The sequence below is a fragment of the Heterocephalus glaber genome, unplaced genomic scaffold (genome assembly GCF_053883595.1).
Source record: "Heterocephalus glaber isolate CG9 unplaced genomic scaffold, H.glaber_assembly_v1.0 deba00001067, whole genome shotgun sequence".
Lineage (NCBI taxonomy): Eukaryota > Metazoa > Chordata > Mammalia > Rodentia > Bathyergidae > Heterocephalus > Heterocephalus glaber.
In genome coordinates, this window is record NW_028258187.1 from 3547397 (window position 1) to 3565861 (window position 18465).

At 42.8% G+C, this 18465-nt stretch overlaps 1 long non-coding RNA gene across 2 annotated transcripts; it reads left to right on the plus strand.

The window, feature by feature from the left end:
- Positions 1 to 1694: 1694 nt before the first annotated feature.
- LOC147828481 (uncharacterized) lies at positions 1695 to 17979 on the plus strand. 2 transcript variants are annotated; one of them, XR_015450759.1, is made up of 4 exons: positions 1695 to 6975; positions 11242 to 13055; positions 14091 to 14820; positions 15782 to 17979. It is a non-coding gene; the product is annotated as an uncharacterized LOC147828481 (long non-coding RNA). The 2 variants fall into 2 exon arrangements; XR_015450758.1 differs by having other exon boundaries at positions 14091 to 17979.
- The last annotated feature ends 486 nt before the right edge of the window (positions 17980 to 18465 follow it).

Sequence of the window (18465 nt, forward strand, 5' to 3'; positions counted from 1 at the left end):
TAACGGTAAGGATTCTGATAAAGTGCTTCTAAAGTAAGTGTGAAGTCTAGAGAGGTGGAGGAAGACACCCAGATAGGAGTAGGGAGGACAAACAGCTGGAAAAGGAGAGGGTGAAGAGGTTGGGAAGGGAAGAGGGACAAGAGCCATGTAGAGGTGAACGCAGAGCCTCTCTGAAAAGGGAGGGGCCCAGCTGCTGAGGCTGCCGGGAGCTGAAGCAAGGTTTGGTCTGAGGAAAAACTTGGGCTCCCTGGTCACTTTGGAGTGAGCCACTCCCAGTCAGGGGTAGAAAGGAAAACCAACTCCAGTGGGCTACTGAGGACCATGGTGCTTTGGGACAGAGACTGAGCTGATGAAGTTTGATAACTCAGAGGGAAAAGGGTGGAGAGAGAAGCGGATCCCAGGTTTCGTTTGCCTTTTGCTTTTTGCTTAGGACTGCGCTAAGCAAGTCTTAAGTAGACTGAAAGGGAAGAAGTTAGGTTTCCCTGGAAGAGAGAATTCAGGTTGATAGGGAACTTAAAGGGAACTGCGCACACCGAGAAGCCACACACAGGGATGTGAGGGTGGACGTGGAAGGACCCGTGGTGACATCGCCTGTAGGGAAGGCGGGTGACTTGCGTGCTTCCTGTGCTGTAGATGGAAGGTGACAGAATGGCTGGGTAACGGCAGAGGCCCCAGAGAGGCCAGAGAAGGAGGCTGTGAACAGAAGGCAAGGTCACAGGAAGGAGAGAGAAGGAAGGTGCAGGCTTGTGCCAGGGCATGGCCTGAGCCCCACGGTGCAGGGCACTGCAGTGACTAAGCAGCTGGCATTGCCAGTGGGACTGCTCCTGGCTGCCCCTCGCTGACACCAGAGTTTTGAGCCCTGGAGCTGTGGATACCACAGGTTTCTATTCAGAGTAATATTGCAGATGTCCTTTGAATTGGGACATTTTGAAGGTGATTTTTAAAAAAGTTTAGAAATTATTGTCATCATGAACTGAGAAAACTAAACAAAGTTGCATCAAGTTAACCTAGGTTAATTAGGCATCGTGATACACCTCGGACTCTGCTGTCATTTTTAACTTAGCCTCCTAGTGTTTGGTAGACTGCCCAAGTCAAGGTTAAGGTGTAACCAAGGCTCTGCTCCCTCTGACCTGGGCTTAGAGCGCCAAGTCACTGAGAATGTGCTGCCGCCCTGCGAGGTGCCCCTGTGCTCCGGGACAGTGGCCCGTGTTCTACTCTGCTCTGCCACTTTCAGCTCATCTTTTTAATCCCCTTGGCTTCTAAGGAAGTTCAACTTTCCTCCAATGTATTTGCAGAGAGCTACCACTGTACTGCGTTCCTCTTCCAGCTCCTCAGCAGGTGAGCAGGCAGGCGCCGAGCTTCACACTCCAACTTCAGGAAGTATTTCATGACCTGATAAACAGCCTATCCTATCGTGCACTCTAATAGGAAAAGGGGGCTAAACCAACCCCCTCTGTGTAATTTCTAAACAATGAATTGAAGGTTAGAGATTAAACTATTTTACTTTTTAGTTTAGTCCTTAAAACAAGAAACAACTTAAACTATTCAGGTGTCGGTGGCGTAATGGGTCAACTCAACACTTGACTAAATATTTAAGTTCGGACACAAATTGATCCACTGGGTGCTTTGGCTGAGCTTTTGATTTCTTAACCGCCAGGCTTGTCTGTATGCAGTCTCAGTTTTATAAAATCAGAGCATGATTTTCAAAAAGTCCAGAAAATGCAAGACAAGAACCAAAAGCTTATTTTGCCTTACTTAGAAGCTAACAAGTCAGCTTATCACTTTCATGATAGCTAGGAAGCGCAGGAGCTTGTGGATCAGGTAAATTTTCTGCTCTCAGCAGCAGCAGCAGCAGCAGCAGCCAGAGTAGGAGCATTTGCCTGTGCTGGTTCCCTGTGGCCTGAGGATCCAGGTGAGAGGGAGGTCACTGCCTGAGTGTACTGAGGGGCATTACAAAGAGGAACCTCGAGCTCAGTGCTGCTAAATCTCTCCAGGTAATTGCTAAGATGTCTGTGCTTCCCTCTGGAGGATCCTGCTGGCTGTCTTCCAAGGCTGTTCAATATACAAACGTCCTTGAAAAGACTGTCTAGTGCAGAGTTAGTCCCTCAGCAAACCAGATACAGAGAAACATGAGAGCCGTTTCCACCCACGGGTGGGTTGATGAAAGTTGAAGAGGATTCATTTTTGACATTGAAATGCAAAGAGAAGACTGGGACCTGGTAAATATTCTCAGAATTATTAACTGTGAGTTGCAGTTGTTACCTAATTTAAGAAAAAAAATGCTCTGAAATAAGTTGGAACAAATGTAACAAGGTATAAGGAAGTATTAAAAACATTATTATTCTTTCCCAGCCTGACATTAACTTAAAACTTTGCTTCAGTAAAACAGATCTATTAGAAAGATGTCAAATATTCTTTATAGAGAAATTTTCAAGGTGTAGATTTCAATCAACTTTTTATTGCAGTGGCTTATGAATCCACTTAATTTAGACTTTGTTTTAAAATAAATGTAAGATTCATTTTTATTATAAATTCTACATAAATCTGAAGCAAGCAGCTTGTCATTCATGCTCAGACCTAAAAAAACATACTCTTGTAAGTTCACCTAGTAGAAAAAAAATGATAAGTGTATTCTTTAACAATGCCTCTTTGTGAACTTTGTTTTCATTAGATTTTTAATAATAAAAAGGCCACTTGGTTCAGGACAGAGGAGTATAATAAATGCAGCACATTAAAACAAAATAAAACATACATTACCCAACTGTCTAATACTGAATCTCACAATTTATCAAGTTGACCCAGAAAAATAAACACAACTTGGTTTAAAAAAAAGAGGGAGGGACATAAAATTGGATCCTTTCTGAAAAAGCTCGACTGCTTCTGGAGTTGCCACATCAACACCATTCAAGGGGGAAGGGAATGGAGAAAAGTTAGAGCTGGTGTCCTTTCTGCACATGAGTGAACATCATTTGAAAGTCTTCAAGGACTGTGATTATATACTGCTAAAAGTAACGGAATCTGTCAGCTTTTGTTCACATTTCAGACTTTGTACACTTCACGAAGTATGTGAGCCTCCTTAGTGAACCAGGTATCAGACTAGAGGATTACTTATTATTAACATGACAAAGCTGAAAGAATAATAAAAATCTGCATCTTGAGCATAGTGCAGGTGCATCATACAAAGTATAATCAAAGCGTATGGTGAATATTTAAATTTTGAAAATTTATTACAATAAAAGACATGTTGCCATTAGTCTCCATTGAAATCCTCCCTCTCACTTCAAACACATTTATCCCACCGTTCTTGTCACTTTCCGAAGTGTTCAACAAGTCCTCTTTCCTGAGTGTCTTTATGAGCCGTGATCAAAAATTCAGTGAATGATGCTGCCAACTGCTATCCAATGAAAAGCAGGCTTGTAAAAACATGAGCATGTCCTCATCCACCTTACTCACCGGATCTGGCACAGTGTGACTCCTGGCTCTTCCTCAAAGTTAAAATGACCATGAAAGGTAGATGTTTTGAATCTATTCACAACATTGAGGCAGCTACAACAGTGCAAGTAAATACACTGAGGAGAGAGGAATTCCAGAGCTGCTGCAGGAAGTGGGAAGAATCAGGGGATAAGTGACAAGTGAGGGGAAGATTTTTGAGGGGGATTCATGGCAACGTGTCTTTCACTGTAATGTTTTTAAAGTAAGCGTTCACTGTACTTTTGTGCTCACGCGCACTATGTCTGGGGTCTTTGATGCTCTTACCGTTCCTGCCTTCAGAATATTCAGTTCGGTGGGCAGGGCAGGCCACATGGGCATGTGAAACATTTGTGCTTGGAGAGAAATGCTAAGTGGGTTCAGACAAAGCCTACTGCAGTTCAGAGGAAGCGCTGGTGTCCGGAGGGGTGGGCAGAACTTTATTAGGGAGGAAGTCCGATTAATAACTCGGGCTTCCTAAGTTTATATAAATAAAAGACAAAGCAGAGAGACCTAAGTTCCAGCTGCAGTTTCACTAATGACTTTCAGACCACTAAGAAATGATGATCCCTTTTATTTTCTCATCTCAGTTTAATCACCCCTGGTTCATAACGTTACTCTTAGTGCAAATGGGAAATCCATTAGAGACATTAAATGGAATAGACTTTTTTTTAAATGGCCACTGATTGTACTTCATTAAAAGCCAGGGAGAATCTGTCTAGAATTTCAATAAAAGGAAGAAATTCTAAAGTTAAGTGGGAAGAAAAGTAAGAAGGAACTGGAATAAAAATTTCTGTGATCTCCCCACATGCCCATTAACTTGAATCCTGGCCTCTTAATTCATCACTTCTGTTAGGTATTAACGATGGGGCAAATTCTTATTGATTCTTTTTATAATAAGAGAAGGAAAATTTAGGTGATGTCAAGAGGCTTAAGTCTTGGTCTGAGAGAGGCTCTGTTTCCTGGAATATTGCGCTGGCCTTCTTCAGTGACATTTGAAAATAGAGGAGCTATTACAAATGCCACAGAGAACTTGGCTGAATGGAATACTCTACCGTCTAGCACTGGTTGATACCCAAAACCACAGTCTTTAGTTTCAGGATACTCTGACGGTGATAGGTGATTGTTGTAGGTGATACATTGTATTCAATGAATTATATCGATTTCTTCTAAGATAAGTATTTATGTACTAAGTTTTGTTTCATCATCCCACACTGTTCATGACAGATGGGTGAGGTTTCGCGTGTATACATTCTGAGAATCTTAGAATCCTAGATCAAGAAATATTAGAATCATAAACTCCTGCATGGGAAAGGGGGAAATTGGGTAAAGACAGCAGAAGTCAATGGAGAGGAAGCCCAAGAGATTTTAGGTTGCTCAAGTCTTCCAAGCTTGCCTTTACGTGTTTGAGTAAAGCCAAGTGCTTTTTTCCCCTTAATTTTTCAATCCTGATGTATTTTCAGGGAAATTTGATCCATATGTTTCTAATTCATTTACTTCAACTCATCACATGCTGTTTTGTAAACTATTCCCTGCCCACAGGTTTTCTAAACAGTCTTAAGAAGCCTCTAAACTAGAAATGGGAATAGATGCAATTAGTACCCATGGCCAAGCCTAAATTGCTTAAACCGGTGTTAAGTAGAAGACTAGCATCTATTTTTAAACCTGACAAACTGCAAACACCATTGAGCTGCTGACTCAAATGAAGGGAAACAACAATTAGCTGTTATTTGTGCAAACTGTGGATGTGAAAAGTTCTTTGTTTTTTGGAAATCTGTGTAAAACAATTCATTCTTAATAAAAGATAGGACAGTAAAACATTTTACTTTTACCTGAAACTTCTCATGGCTATTATCAGCCTTGCTTCTCACTGTAATGGCACAAGATAGATAAAAGTAGCTAGGAGTAGTCATCCCCGTTGTACACTTGAGGTAACAGAGGCTCAGGGGAGTCCAGTAACCATCCCCATATCACATAGAGGGACAAGGACCTCAGTCCTCTCAGCTCTGCATTTTGGTTCTTTGGACAGAAATCCTGTGTCTTTCCATGGCCCACATAGGTTGAGACCAACAATGTTTGAGGTCAGTGTGGACGATCAGTGTCTAGAACTTCAGCTCTTCTTGCTGGGTGCTTTGTTAGTGTCAGAGCCAGACAGGGCATGTGCATCTTTTCCCAGTTATCTCTGATCTTCACATGGGGCACGATGGCCTCACTGACAAGTGAGCAAAGCCGACATAGATTATTGACATATACCTGCAGATGTGGCCTGATTGGACTCGGTCTAGTTTGCTCTACTCAGCTAATTTACACATGTGTCGCTAAGATTTATATAATTTACTTTATTAAAACAATGAGGATCATATTAACATCTGATTCACAAAGCACCCTTCAGGTCATACGCCCAGTTGTCACCTCCAACCAGGCCCCATTTCCCAAGGCACAGTCAGCCCGAATTCCTCAACAGATGAATTGACAGGTGACTACAGCTCCCCCAAATCCAGCCACTTTCTGAAGGTTCCACACCAAGCCTGAGGAGACACTTTACATCTAAACCATCGCAGGTCCTTAGAAGGGACAGGCAGAGTAGGCAGAAAAGAGAGATATCGTGGAGTGATGAGAGCAGAGATTGGAGCCATGCAGTCCTAAGCAAAGAAGCACTGGTGTCTTAGAAGCTGAGAAGGCCAAGGGACACATTCTTCTGGAAGCCTTGAGAGAAAACAAGCAGTGGTGAGACCCCGACTCTCCCTCTTGGAACACAGACATCTGGAACAATTTCACTTATCCACTGCTGTGTTTCAAACTGCCCCTTAACTCGGTGACTTAAGAAAAATGACAATTTTATTATTTCTCACAGTTCTGTGGGTCAAGAATTCAGAGACTGCATATCGCTACACAAATTTCTCTTCCAAATTGGTCAACCTAGGGCTGGAGACACGACTGATCATAACTGTCAGTATTCTGTCACTTTGCACGAATTGAGAGGATTTGAATTTCACTAAGAAATGTCTCAGTCAGCCCCCAGTTGTGTGGGATACCAGCATGATGGCCAAGTGAAGGAGAAATTCAGGCGGAAGATGTTGTAGGGCCTCCTTCCTTGCTGAGAAAGCTGTCTTTCTCAAATAACACCATCGTTAATTCCTTGAGTTTTGGCCACAGACAACTTGGTTGCCCTGGGAGATAGATTGACTTGTTGGCCTCGATACTTCTGTCCTGCCCTTCGCCGTGTGACTTCATACACCCCAGAAGAAGCAGAGTATGTCTCCCTGGTTCCTAACTTAGGGCTCAGCTGTATGTCTTGCATTTGGCCAAGGTGTGGGGGCATACGTGGTGGTTGCCAGTTTGAAGATGAGCCCTTAAGTGACGTGTATTTCCACTTCCCTCTAATGCCTCTGCCTTGAGAAAAACAATGGAAAATCCCATGAAGTAGACCCTGATGCAGTTGGAAGAATGGAGCCGGGATGGTGGAGATCAACCTAGACCAGCTGACCTCAGCTACTCTGCAGAAGTGTGAGTGGAGCAGTCTTTGTTTTAAACCACTGAGTTTGAGATGCCTTATTACGCAGCCTGGTTGTGGTAATGATTGTCTGGTAGATGGGGAGGCTAGACTGGAAGAGGAAAATGTTCCCATGGCTTCAAGCAATGGGTCCGCTATGAAATTTGGAAATCATAGTCAAAGAAATACATTCACCTAGCCAATACTTGAGATATCGATATTTCTAGTAGGTCTCCAAATTCTACTGTATGAAATGAATTCTCACCTTCATAGACTACTTGAAAAGGTAAAATTTAAAAGACAAAAAGATTGGAAGCACTCTTCTGGATGTGCTGATGCATGTGTTCAGTTGATGGCAACTAACCAAGAAGTGGTCACCAGGGCAGTAATGTTTGTCTGACTCTTTGCAATTGAGAATAAGTGATTTGGAGTAGGTTTGGAAGTCAAGAGGCAGAAACACAAACTATGAACTATATAAACAATGTCTGTTGTCTGGGACCCAAAGAGGGACATGGAAAAGCACAGGGACCTTCTCAGCCCAGCGATCGTGGGATCATAATGACAGATGCTGGTGCTAGAATGGGGCACATGACCGTTAAGGGGCACGCAGGGACATCAGCATCAAAGCCAACAGTCTTCACCCTCCTCAACTGATGAGCAAGTGGAAACATTTTGTTTTGCACAAAACAACCATTTCTTCCAACATGTTTAGAAGTGTGCGTTTGTAGGTCCCCTCAGTGAGCTACTGAGACACATAGGAGTTGACCTTTTGAATTGCTGGTAGCAGTCGTCGCTCTCTATGTGGAGTACAAAAATCAGAAATAGATCAAAATGTGATTTAGTTTCAACATAGAAATCATGAAAAGTGCTCATAATTTGATTTAAACTTTTGCTCCAGAAGCAATTAGCATTTAGATGATTAGTGTTAAAATTATAGTTTTATTGATTTGTTTTTACAGAGAACAAGATTATTTTACAGAATTGGGTCTCTGTTCAGATTTGAAGTATTTTGTGTTAGTTGTTATAATATATTGCTGCAGTATCTCACCCTTACTCTATAGGTTATGTCAACAGCTAATTCCTGAAAGTAACTTCAATGAAACATGAAATTAATTTTGTGTGGCTTACTAGCTTTTGCCAAGACAGCAGCCATGTCTTTAAAGTGGTTACTTAAAATGCAGCTATGTTCTGTCTATGGAAAGTTTAATTTTTCTCTTAGGACTTTGTCCTTTTATTATTCCTCCCCACCTGACTGAAAGATATCAAAACCCACATGCTTCCGTGGCATTCTGTGCCAGAGAAATTTGTAAGACAGTCCCCAGGTGGGGCCTAAGGTAAGTTTTAACATTTATCTGCTGGCCCCTGCTGTACAAATGGCAATGTAGTGCTCTTCATGAGGAGACAGAAAAGTCAAAGGACACAGAAATAAAACAAAGAGGATGTGGGCGAGGACCAGATCACCAGAATGCCTAGAGAGGGAGATTTGACCCAATGTCACAGATTCTACAGTTTCCTGCGGCAGTCAAAACCTTTGAAGGTCAAATTCTTATTGTCTGTTGTCAGAGCTGAGAGGGAGAAAGTCGGATGCTAAATTTCCCATTGATACCAATCCCTTCTGCCCAGTCCCACTAAACTAAGCATTTTAAGAGTTGGTTGGGGGAAAATGGGTCACATTCAGTGCTAACAGTGAAGGCTCACTGAGCATTCCAGAAAAAAACAAATTGTGCCCTTGGGGGAAAACACAATAAAGAGACAACATTGAGGTGGATAGTTAGAATGGTTCATCTAGTCCAGAAGACAGGGATTCATCCTCATCTAACATTTTTTACCTACCTATTGGACTAAGGGTACCCCAGTTGGGACTCTCCCCGTGGGGTGTTTAAACTAGAAAAAAGAGATTTCCTGGACATTCTCCACTGCAAGGCAAGCATTGGCATTGGTAAATGTTCAGCAAATATAAGGTCACGTTGGTGACCACCATGTTTTATATTCTACAATCAAGGAGGAATATTGAGAGCATAATATGATCAAGTATCTTGCTTGGACTTGGCAGAATCCTAATTTTATTTATTTGTTATATTGTTCTCATTATATGGATAGTCCACATTTCAGTAAAGAGGGAATTTCATGAGAGACTGGGACCAGTATCTGGATTCTTTACTGTAATTGTGAGTGATGTGATGGTCAGTGAAGGAGCCAAGACCTATAAAGGAGATGTTGAATCAGGGAAGAAAAGGGACAAACGGAAGGAGAATAAAGGAATACTGAGCTTATCTACCAAAATCTACCAAATAATTTCCGCCTTGTTTCAAAGAAGGCTTAAGGTAATATATGAAAACTTGCAAGGTATAGGAAAGAAAATAAACTTGCCAATAATAAAAAATAGAAGCAAAGATAGAAATAAAGATGTCTATTGACAAATACAAATGTTAGACAGAGAACTAGCTTTGCAATTACAGTTGTCTCCAGATACTCAGCCTGTTTTTCCTTGAAAGCTTTTGTTTGTATCAAACAAATCTCCCTTTGTGAAGTTGCAGGTTTCTGCTTTTTGCATATTACCCCCTTTTCTCTCCCTCTGTCCCTTCGGCTGCACTGAAGAGAACTGATCAATTTCAGGGTTGCTTGTGCACACGGACTCTGCCATCTGGAACTTGCTCTGAAGAGAAGTGTTTCCCTTGTGGCTGTGTCTTGCTGAAAATATTTGTTCATATTTTCGCCAATTCAATACTATGTACCATTGTATGACAGTACCTTTTATAAAGAAAACCATAAACATACCGAGTTTTCTTACAGATTGGAAAAAAGAAAAGGGCCAACACAACACTGTTGGCGTTGGCAAAGGATGACATTAGCTGTCCAAGTGATGTTTCTTAGCATGGAACATTTCCACACGAATTGTGTCCCAGATTAAGGGTGGTTCCATTTGTGTGGGTATGTGCATTACATCATAATTTATTCTCTTATCAGCTGTAAAAAATGTTTCAGTTGTCATGATCTGAAGGATGACTCTATCAAGTGAGAAGGAAACAAAACTAGGTAGTGTTTAGAGCGAAAAAGGACAATTCTTCCGGCCTGGGGTCAAAAGGGCAAAGCCCAAGGCACACACGAGGATTAGAGAGCACTGTGGAGGCTCAGAGGGCCGTCAGCGAGGGGGAGCACCTTGCCTCAGAGGTAGCTCATGTGGGAAGACTTGGTAGCTGATATGTGGCTTAGGGAGTTTTTTCCAAGGAGACAAAAAGTGCCTGCAAGAAAACTAGCTGGGCTGGGGACACAGCTCAGTGGCACAGCACCTGCCTGGTAAGTGCAAGGCCCTGAGTTCGATTCCTGGTACCAAAGAAAGAAAGAAAGAAAACAAAACTAGCTGTATTGAAGTGGTGTCTGGGAATGAGAAACCAGAAGCATAGATATCAGGGGCTGAAGACTGGATTTAAGAAGAAAGGAGACGGCCATGTTTCCTAAATTCTCCACAGAAATAGAAAGAATTCAAGCTGTCTGGGCTGGAGCTGTGAGACAGGCATGAGGGGAAAACATGGTCTGCATTCAAAGGGTGACCACAGGGTACTGCGGTGGTTCATTTTATTTCACTTTTATTTGTAAGAGGCATAAAGAGATTTATTAGGCAGGAATTTTAAAGCACACACTAAAGAAACAGAGTTCTGGCCTTCTAGACAGAGAAACTCTCTAAGGTTTGGAGCTGGGAAAACTTATGTGTCTTGGGGTGGAAATCTATGGAATTTGTCAGTCTATAGGAAGTTTGGTCTTTGACTTGATTTACAGGAAAAGCCTGGTCCACCCACTGAAAGACAGTGGCCCATTTTATAGGTGAAAGGCATGAGTCCCACCAATTTTTGTATTTCTTTAATTTTGGATGGATAAGCTAAGATGTTTTTCCCAAAAACATTCTTTGAACTCTCTCAATCTGTTCCTTAAGACCAGGTTTCTGACCTTAAGTTTATTAACTAAGCTAATTTATAGACCTAAAGTATTTTTAAAGGATTCTAAGTGTGATGGGCCTGGGAGAAAAGAAGCGTAAACAAACCTAGGGAGGACTGATATGGGTAATCTCGGGTTAAGTTTCGGTCCTGCAGTTGCAGAGGTGATGATTTAAACTTTTAAAATTTCTTACAGTGAAAGACACATTGCTAAGAAGAATTGGATAAATGTGCTCAAAACAAAGGGGAGTATTTACTGTAACAAAAAGTTTGAGCAAGAGTGCTCCATATCTTTGACCACTCCTCATTAATCAAATGCTTATGGTAATTTTTGTCAAATAAAAACAGGGTGTGTCCTCTTCCACCTTACATACTGACTCTGGTACTATGTGACTCCTGACTCTTCTCTAAAATCAAGATGACCACGAACTGGAAATGTTTTGGATCCATTCAGGACATGGAGGCAGCCACAACAGTGCAACTGCAGACACTCATGAAAGAGGACTTCCAGAGCTGCTTCCGAAAGTGGCAAGCATGGTAAGATAAGTGTGTTGAAAATGAGGGGGAGGATTTTGAGGACAATTCATGGCAATGTATTTTTTTTACTTTAATAAATTTTAAAAACTTTAAAAAATATTTGCCATAGTTTTTGATCACATTGTGTAAGCAGGACTTTTCCAATACTGTCTACAGGCAGATAGATGCAGAAAGCAGGAAATCTTGAAAGCTTAGTGTTTAAAGACCAATTTCCCTGGCCCTGGGGTAGAAGGTATGGAGATCCCACCAAATCTGCTGGATCAGATGAAACCCCTCTGTGAGCACCGGGCTTGCTGGTGCCTTCCACTCCTCTGAGTGTCTCCACCTCCTGCGTTACACTTCTTTAGGACCGCAGTCACCTCACCATTACAAGTCCTTCTTGTCGGAGTGTGCCTGCTCTGTGTTTCTCCCTTCATCACAGAGGACTGTTGAGGACTTCTGCCAACGAACTAAAGAAAAGAAGGCCAAAGAGACTATTTAATCTGCTTTAAATCTAACAGGCAAAGGAATTCTTCTGTTCACACAGGATCTTGGGCCACTGATCTGTGTCAAGGGTCCCAGAAAGGAGTTGAGGGCCACATACTATGCAATGACCACTACCAGAATTACAATCCACAGCTCACATGGAGTTTGAAGATTTATGCCCCTTACTCTTCCTCCATCTCCTTCCTGGAGGCACAGCTAATCTGTCCTTAATCCACCAATATCTATATGTTAACTGAGAAATTTTCATTTTAACATTCTTCCTCCTCCATAAAGTGGCAATTTCTATCTGTAACAAAGCCCTTTTCATTTTTACCACTAGCATAGAAAACAAAACAAAATAATCCTCACAAACTAACAAGTAGAGATTTCGGGTAAGTAGCATTAAGATTTGGGAAGCAAAAGCCTTTTCAAACTTCCAAATTACATCACTTTGGTGCTTCTCACCATATTGGCAAATGAAACCAATCCTGGAAAGACATACCTTTAGGACTGCATCACATTTCTGCCCAAACTCCATAAACACCAGCTTCACACAGGATTAGTCAGAAGAAATGGTGGTGGTCACCAGTGGAAAACAACCTTTCTGTTGAAGAGTGGATTAACGGAATGTGCTACATAAGCTGGGGAGGTGGCTGGATTTAATTAGCTTAGAATTAAGTTGGAATTTTTCTGTTCCTCACAGGGGTAGGCGAGATAAGAGGCAGAGTGACGAAGGAAGAAGTATGGATGTGCTGGCTTAATCGACTTGTACTCATTTCCAAGCTGTAACCCATGATCTTTATTCTTTCAATATGTTCTTGAAGTCTTAGGTGTTCTCCAAGGAACAAAACTACTTATGTGCAGAATCCTTATTTGTTACCAGCCTGCTATTTCCATGACTATGATGCCTGCCAGAATGGTCTCAGAGAGCCAAGAGGAAGTGGGGCCATTTTTCTTTGCTTGGAAATCTTCAGACCAGCAGATGGGCTCGTTTAGAGAATGTCTCAAAATTTCTATTTAAGGAGCTATGACTTAATGTAGCAACGAACGAAAAAGAAGGAGTGGAACTTGGAGGTGAATGAATCTATATGACAAATCTTGTACTACAAGTGTTTGTGGTTAACCGAGAAACATATTATGAGTCAAGCCTTCGGAAAGAGGTGAGTAATTAAACACAAATGCTATGACATCATCATTTACACGCAGCACAAAGAGTTTAGATTAAATCTGGCCTGACCCGCTGCTCAGCAAGTGTTATCATGGATTCTGGAGCAGTATTCATTTATTTACTTTCTAATTTGGCCCATATGTTTTATGGAAAACAAAATATTTTGTATTTCCCATAGGAAATAGCGTGAGTCCCGCAATAGTTAACAAGGTTGATGTATTTAGGGAAAGATCTCTTGTGTGCACCAACAAACCCAAGGAACAGTGAGTCAGCTTGAAAACACCTCCTTTGAACTAATCCAAGGAGGTTCGTTGTGAGCACGTTTTCTGAAATGAATTCTCCTGTGTTCACAGAGGTCACCATGCATGCTGAGATAACTCAGTGAAAATTAGTTAACCCAGTAATTTTGCCACAATAATACAAATCATATTCACTGCCTTTTTTAACTTTGCAACTCTTTATTCTGCCCACAACAATGCCACACACACACACACACACACACACACACACACCTGTACCTTGTTTGGCCTCCTCCCGTATTTCAGTCACCATCTGTATCAGTATGATGTCAAGAAGCTCAGTTTTGGAGCAAGAAGCAGATTTCCAGCCTCCTTCCTCTCTGAATCTAAGCACTGTAATGCAAAACATGCCAACTCTCAGAGATGGCTGCCTGGCCTTCGAAATGCTATTAAATTTTAGCTGCTGCTTTTATTAAATACACAAAACTGGAGGGGTAGGGAATGACAGAGGCTTGAATCAGGACCTTTTAGGTTTTTTATTTGGCTAGAGGTGAAATTGTTGAGTTAAGGCAAGGTTTCTGCAAAGTAAAACAATAGTGGGCGCTGTTTGGTGAACTCACTCTGTTCCCTGGGTGTAGTGCAATGTTCAGCCAAAGAGCCTTATAGATTCATGAGGGGAAAAGGAGAAACTATGGGAACAAGAAACAGTGAAGCTTAATTCCGGGCCTATTTTCCTTACAAGATATTTCCTATTATCAACCACTAGGTCTCCTTCTTTCCTCTCGCAGGGTAAAGAATGAATTCATGCTCTTGGAAGAAGGAGACCTCATTGGGTAGGAAAGATGGGTGATCACCAGCATTTGGTGTCAAGGTGAGCAGAGCAGAGGCCGCTGCACCACTGGAGTTGGTGAAGGGAACATAGGCTTTCAAGCCAGCTACTGTGTTCCTGGGAACTTGCAAAACATGACAGAGGTGCAGGAAGGTGAGGCACCCCAAGGCAGAGCTTCCCAAGATTGTCGTATGAGTCCATGTGGGGTGTCTGTCTATGAACTCGTGTGTGCGTGTTTCCTGCCCAAAGTTGGAGACATTCTCGTAACTGTTGTTACACCAGAGAGTTAAAAGCAGCTGCAGGAATCTGCTGCTCTTTCTGTCTAGGCTTCTTTTTGTGGGCTTTGCCTTTGCTCCTATCCCTTCTAAATTTCCTCTGCTATTATCTAGGCTTACTCTATGCATCACTGAGTGAACGCCTGCCCTCTAGGAACCTCGGCTCTCTCTGCCACATGATACTGTGTTTTTACTGTGCTTTGTTGGGGGCAGAAATGACAGAGCCCAGGTTCAAGGTGGAGAATTCAAGACCCAGGTGGATGGGAGCCTTGTTACAGTTCCTGTCTGGGCAGCCCGTTCTGCCAGCTTCACCCTTCCCGGCTGCAGACACAGGAAGAAGTGCCCTGGACCTCCCTGCTGTGTCGCTCAGCCCCTCTTCCCCCACTTCTTCCAAAGCCACCTGCTTGTTAAAAGGTAAAGCTGCTTCCTGTGGAGGGCAGGGCTATTGTCATTACATCTGCACCAGGGTCTGAATCTGCCCCTTTCCATTTTATTGTCACTCATCCTTATCCTCATTGATTTGGGGTTATTTTTTCAGTGCACTTCCCCTCAAGTGCCCTGGCCTTGTCTGTGAGAACTCACCTTAGACTCTGAAGCGAGCATATTGTGACTTTCTCTCAGTGTTCCCCGCCATATCTCAGGAAAGGACACGCACACACACACACACACGCACACACACGCACACACACAGCCATGGTTATTCTTAGGGTTTATACATTAAGTGGTCAAGTTGTTTGGGTTGTTATTCGTGCTTATTTACAAGAATTGATGAAAAAAGCAAGGCCTGGATTTCACAAGTAGCTTTGAACTTCAAGACTTGCATTTCACACCAGGAAGCCAATTTCAGGCAGAACTTTCCTGTTTTAACACAGGATCAAAGGGAAAACCATCACTTAAGCAAATCAGCAGTTGGAAGGCAGCATTAAAATCTAAAACTGAAACTAACTTTGGGTTTTTTCTATTGTTCCCTTGTTGCAGTATTTAGCCACTTAATTTTTAATTTGAACAACATAGATGCTCTTAAAAAAATCAGAAAAAAAAGGTCCAAACTAATTGGGATAGAACAGGCTACCTGAAGAGAGTGAAGAGCACATGGGAGTTCTTGGCCTCTGATTTTCTCAGAATCATGCAGCTGAGCTGGGAGCAGGCCTGGGTGAGAGGTTACCTTCTCTGTTTCTGGAGAGTTTCAAATGAACAATTTTTCTTGTTTGGAGGAACTTGTGGAAGAATGCTTACATACATGAATGATATAAATATAGAAGAAGACATTCCGTTACTTCCACTGTAATGTTCTGTGGTCTCCAAACCACTGCCTGAGGGTTGGATTGTTTACTCCGTTGTCTTCTCATTGTCTCAAGACTGGATTTTCTTTCAGATATTATAAACATCGTGCTCATCTGCACAGCCCTGCACACTCATTGCATTTCCACAGCTCCGACATCAAATAAATTTATCAACTGAGCACCGAGGGAGCTGCAAGCTGAGCTTTTGATGTGTGGGTGACCATGTGGACCCGGCGGGCTCTGGAAACCCTGGACGGGGTGAGGGTCCCCGCCAGCAGGGTCCACCCTCCAGTGTGCCAGCCTCACCATGCCACCTGGGATGACGCCTTCCTCACAAACCTATCCAGGCTACTTCTTGATATTCCAGGGAATCTAGTGCTGAATACATGAAACTGCATCTGTCATGCTTCAGATTTTGTGCAGTTTTATGTCAGGTGTCCGGACTCACATTCTGCAGGAATAGTGATTTTGGTTTCCAAAATTTCCTGTATCTTCTTGTATTTTGAGAGCCACTGGCTCAGTCTGGAGTGAGCCGCTGACCACAGTGTGTGATGCCATCCCAACAGCTCCCGCTTCCCACCGCTTCCTCCTCCTCTTCTCTTTAATTGAATTCTAAACTTTATTCCTGGTGAGCTCCAAGGGACATCCCGAGAATCAGGCTTAGCCTGTCACTCAAGAAATCCCAAGACCCCCTCATTAGCCTTCTGTCTTTCTCTAAACACACCATTCACTAAGGACCAAATTTTTACCTATTTTATTCACTCAACTCTAAGGGCTAAGAAGCAAACTACAGCTCTCGTGGGTCATAGTCTGAGGGCCGAGAGTTTGGTGTATCCTTTGGTATCCTTGCTACCAAAGACCTTAGCTCTCTTACTGATGTGCAGTCCATGTTTTAGACAGTGTCAAAGCCGAGCACAGAGCAGGGGCAAACCTGGGGCCTTGTAGTCAGGCAGCCGAGCTTGCAGGGTGCAGAGGAGGGCGCAGTCTGGGAGAGGCTGTTTGCCTGATCTTGCACTGTGTACCCAGGCCCCAGGGTCAGTGTGTCAGGGAAGACACTTGAGCTGACAGTAAGTAAGACAGGGATATGAGTGACAGTCCAGGTGGTGGGAAGTCAGAGGGACAACAGGTAATTGCTGATCCACAGAATTGGCACAAGGAGGGTTTCTCTTTTGTCCTACTCCCCTAAAGATGGCTCAAGTCCACACACAGCATATTAGCAGACATTTGGCACCTCTCCTTTGCATTTCCTGACTTTTCTGAGTAATCTAAAATTCCAGAGCATGCACAGCTCAACACAAACTCATCACTGATGTCCACACCCTTATGTGAAGAGCACGCAGTCAGTTTGTTATCGTTTGTGCCTCGTGGTGTCACTTGGTGACACTGGACCTACACAGTCCACATGAGATGATGGTGGCCAGAGACCCGTTGTTATGGTCACAAAGGCTGCAAGATCCACGGCCTCAGCAGAGCGAGGGGTGTCTAGGCACAAAGCTTGGGTCTTCTGGTCACATACAGAGTCATTCTCTGAGATATCAGCTACTGCAAGAGCACGCCATCAGACTGGACCAACCACTTATGTCCTGCAGGCCTAGACTTCCTCTTCTCTTTTCCTGTCTAGGGACTCACACACCCAGGAATTGGGCAGCTTTCCTTTTTCAATTCTGGAAATGGATTGATTCTTGTTTTTTTTTTTTTTTTTTGGTACCAGGGATTGAACTTGGGACCTCGTGCTTGCGAGGCAGGCGGTGGAACTACTGAGCTAAATCCCCGGCCCTAGATTGATCCTATTAGTCACTGCTTCTGGGCAGTCAGTATAGTTGCATATTTCCTCACGACCCCCTGGCTTCTCTAGAGTCGGTGTATATGGTTGTAAATATTCCTTCTTTGGGCTGCAAGCACTTGATCAGTGTCTAAAGATTATTTGCTCTACCACAGACAAGCAAAGAGATTTTAGGGTGCTTCTTTCATGAGAGGGAAAGCATCCAAGTTAAATATTTAGCAGGACACTCACTGCATGCACGTTGTGGGGACTGAAAATAGTTCCTGTGAGTATAGTTACTTCGTAGGGATGTTGAAACAGGAGAGAGTGAACAGTGAGACCACAGAGCTACCTTGGAATGACCCAGAGTTTTGCTGTGTTGGGATCTACTTCCTAAGCAGTGGTGAATCCATGAAAGGCTTAAGGGAAGTAACATGAAGAATCTGAATTTTAGAAAGTCATTCGGGCACCCATGAGGACAACCAATGAAAGAGAGAAAGCTTATAAAAATTAACAATAAAATGAACTATGACCATAATTTACTTTCTGATTTTTTATTATGGTAAGATGTACATAGCATAAAACTTATTTTCTTATCCATTTTAAGTATACAATTTCATGGTGTTAAACGCATTTATAGATTTGGGCATCCGTCAGCATCATCTGCTACTCTTCAGATCCAAAATCTTCTTCCAAAATCTTGTGTGTTCAGAGGGGGACTTTTGGGAGGTGTTTGGACCATGGAGGGGCGTTGGAGTCAGCCAACCCTGGACTGAATCCACTGCAACCTTGAGCAAAGTAACCCTCTTCTCCCTTAAGTTATGGGTGTCGGGCCTTTTGTTCCCGTGACTAATACACCATCCATCTCCGTAACTCTGTTCATTCTGTAACATTGAAACTTTATACCTAAATGGTAACTCTTACCCCCACCCCAGCCTCTGGCCATCACTGTTCTTCTCTCTACTTGCTATAATTTTGAAAACTCTTTTAAGCACTTCATATAAGTGAAATCAT